General features: G+C 36.9%; 1 protein-coding gene across 1 annotated transcript in view; it reads right to left on the reverse strand.

Moving 5' to 3' along the window:
• The window catches only part of LOC139545168 (B-cell receptor CD22-like), a 29141-nt gene extending 26623 nt beyond the window's left edge, over positions 1-2518 (reverse strand). The window contains exon 1 of the mRNA XM_071352641.1: positions 2343-2518. The gene's annotated coding sequence lies outside the window, so the exon portion shown is untranslated. The remainder of the gene's footprint in view (positions 1-2342) is intronic.
• Positions 2519-3394: the final 876 nt, after the last annotated feature.

The following is a 3394-nucleotide window of genomic DNA, read 5'->3' on the forward strand; positions in this document are numbered from 1 at the left end:
AGTCATACATTTGAGGCTGGTTCTTTCTGCAGAAAAGCTACATATTGTTTTTACAGTTTTGATACTTATGACAATGTGATACTTAATATTCTGGCACATCAGCATGTCTTTGTTTATGAAACCATACTGAAGTACAATTTCACGAAATGCCCCACATCTGTCATTTTAACAACTGTCCTCCTTTAAAACAACTGGTTACAATATTATGACTTGTGTTTTTTTCCCCTCTGTGGCCCTAATATTCTATCATTTTATATATAGCCTTATAGTCTATGGGAAACTGTAAATTATCTAATGATAGCAACATCATCTAAAAAATCTTTTTTTATCCAAAATCATTGAAATTAATGATCACAAACGTTTAAATAATAACAGTGGGTCTAGTTATATGTGATAACAATGTATAGTGAGCAGTGAAATAACTATTGGTTTCCATTTGTGGTGACTGCTGACTGACATTAGGGATGAGATTAAATAGATCCTGGAATTTAGCCTGGTCTGGAGCAGGCTAGCTCCACAGAATAAATCTCCATGGTAATTTATACCATAACATATCCTCCTGCCCCCTATCCATCTTTAGTGCAACCGGATTACGGATCAATTGAGCCAGGATCACCAAGATATCCTGGCTTAATCCCTTATCCTAGTTTTGTGCAACAGGCCCCAGGCTTCATATGTCCCTACTAGTCCGATGTAAATATACAAAATAGAAGGTCAAATAACATTCAAAAATGTTAAAAATATATATAGAATAAACCAGGCATGCACATAAAAATACTGTGTTATTGGGACTTATGTTGAACTGGCGTTTGAATTGAGTGAACTAGTGATCAACTAGCTTGTTAGCTACATGAAGCTGATGTTATTCAGTGATAAACAAGTATTTTGTGCATCACACAGGTACTCTGAATGGACTGGATTGTGAACAATATGATGTGCTGCCACTGAATTACAGCAAGACCCCATAGTTAGATAGTGAGCTAGCTAGTTAGCTAACTTGTATCTATCAACATTAGCTAGCTAGAAACAGGCAACAGTGAGCTGTCATTATGCCAAGGCCAAGGCAAGCTGCTCTGAATTTCCAGTGTGTTCTTGTGTGAAAGAGATGTCTTCAGCTCACTGATCTTCAGAACAATGGACCCAAAGTGAACCCTGACATCCATATAACTAAGTCTGTCTGTCTGTCTGGGATTATTGTGTCCTACTGTATCTGCATGATGCGTGTTTTTTGAAATTTACATTGAATAATCTAATTGTTTATTGATGCTTCGTTATTGTTATTTTGTGTAATTCCTTTTTTTTAGCATTTTCATAATTTAAAAAATCTAATATTTTCTTACATAAAAACAACTGCACTGCATTGTTGGTTTAAGGGCTTGTCAGTAACCATTTCACAGTAAGGTTGTATTCAGCGCATGTGACAAGTACAATTTGATGTGATTTGTGTGTTTAGTTGCTGGACATTGCTCCCTCTGACACTGGGTTTCTGAACCTCTAAAAGTCTGAGCCGTTTGGAGGGTTCTACTAGCTGACATATGGAATTGTTTTAAGATGGTCATACCATGGATCATTTGGCTATTTGATTTTGAATAATAGTACCCCTTTAGGTAAAAAAAAATGTAATACATAAAAATGATTTGATAAAATATTGAATTTGGCCTTTACTGCTATAGACAATACAAACGCATTGAACAACACATTCATAAATGGTTAAAAACAAAAGAGTGAAAAAAATGTATCATAAGGACTAAAGTTTTGAAGTGACTGTCCTATATCTAGGGGATATAACAAATGTGTTTTTTTGGACACATACACTATACAAAAGTATGAGGACACCCCTTCAAATTAGTGAATTAGGTTATTTCAGCCACACCTGTTGCTGACAGATGTATAAAATCGAGCACACAGCCATGAAATCTCCATAAACATTGGCAGTAGAATGGCCTTACTGAAGAGCTCAGTGACTTTCAACATGGCACCTTCATAGGATGCTACCTTTACAACAACTCAGTTTTTCAAATTTCTGCACTGCTAGAGCTGCCCTGGTCAACTGTAAATGTTGTTATTATGAAGTGGTAACGTCTAGGAACAACAACAAGATCACCGCGCGCAATGCCAAGCGTCGGCTGGAGTAGTGTAAAGCTCACCGCCATTGGACTCTGGAGCAGTGGAAACGCGTTCTCTGGAGTGGTGGGTATAATTTGTGGAACGTTCCATCAGGAATCCGTTCCAAAAACGTCGTAAATATCAAGATTGCCAACAAACAACGCATACAGAGTCGTATAACAGTAGAATGAGATACCGGGTAGGGAGTGAGCTTTGTAATTACGTTTTTCACTCACCACGTTTATTCGGAAAAAATGTCTCTCTTCGTTCTGGTAGCCTCCACCATTTCTCGTTCGTTGGTTTAGTTATTATTTCCGGTGTTCCTGCATTCGCTGGTGAACTCTGTTGCGCCTCAATTGGGGGATCGCTGTGGTTGAAATGTAACTAATGACCGCAAGCCCCAGTATTTTTATTAGCTAGGTGGCTTGTACACAATCGTTACCGATGATACTGTATATACCTACTCGTACTACAGAAACATGCATTGTATTTTGCCAAGTTCTTTCGGTGTTAATCCTGTTTCCCAGATATAGCAGGTAAACTGTGCATGTTGTTGAGTTCATCTTGCCTAGTTAAATAAAGCTAAAATAGAACATTTAAAATATATACTATGACCTATTTCAGGTAACCCCAAGATGCTTGATTTACTACAACTGCTTTTTAATAACTTTCCAGTCGTTTGTGTTTTACATTCCGACATTTGAAAGTCTGTTTATTGGACATATATATTAGTGTCTAATAAAAAAAGAGCAATGTATGTAAAGCATCCCATCTGTGTTAAGGTTATGGTGTGTGTCTATGGTGTAGTTTCTCTTGATGTCCACTAGGTGTCAGCAGTTTCAATAATGTCACACCAGGTTCACATGTTTTCATGTGTAACAAATGAAATAGTATTTGTGACATGCGCAGAATTCTACATATGTAGACCTTACAGTGGAATTCTGACTTACAAGCCCTTAAAACCTCTTTAGCGCTAGGGGTCAGAATTTTTTTAATAAAAAAATAATAATAACGTTCCCAAGGTAAACTGACATTTTCTCTGGCCCAGATCGTAGAATTATCATATAATTTATAGATTAGAAAACACTCCAAAGTTTCCAAAACTGTCAAAATATTGTCTGAGTATAACAAAACGTATTCTGCAGACGAAAACCTGAGAAAATCTAAGCCGGAAGTGATTTTTTTTTTTTTTAATCTGTTTCCTGGACCGTCTATCTTCCATTTAAAGGGGTATCAACCAGATTCCTTTTCCAATGGCTTCCTCAGGCTGTGACCAGGCTTTAGACAT

This window comes from Salvelinus alpinus, chromosome 2 (assembly GCF_045679555.1).
Source record: "Salvelinus alpinus chromosome 2, SLU_Salpinus.1, whole genome shotgun sequence".
In the NCBI taxonomy this organism is placed as follows: Eukaryota; Metazoa; Chordata; class Actinopteri; order Salmoniformes; family Salmonidae; genus Salvelinus; species Salvelinus alpinus.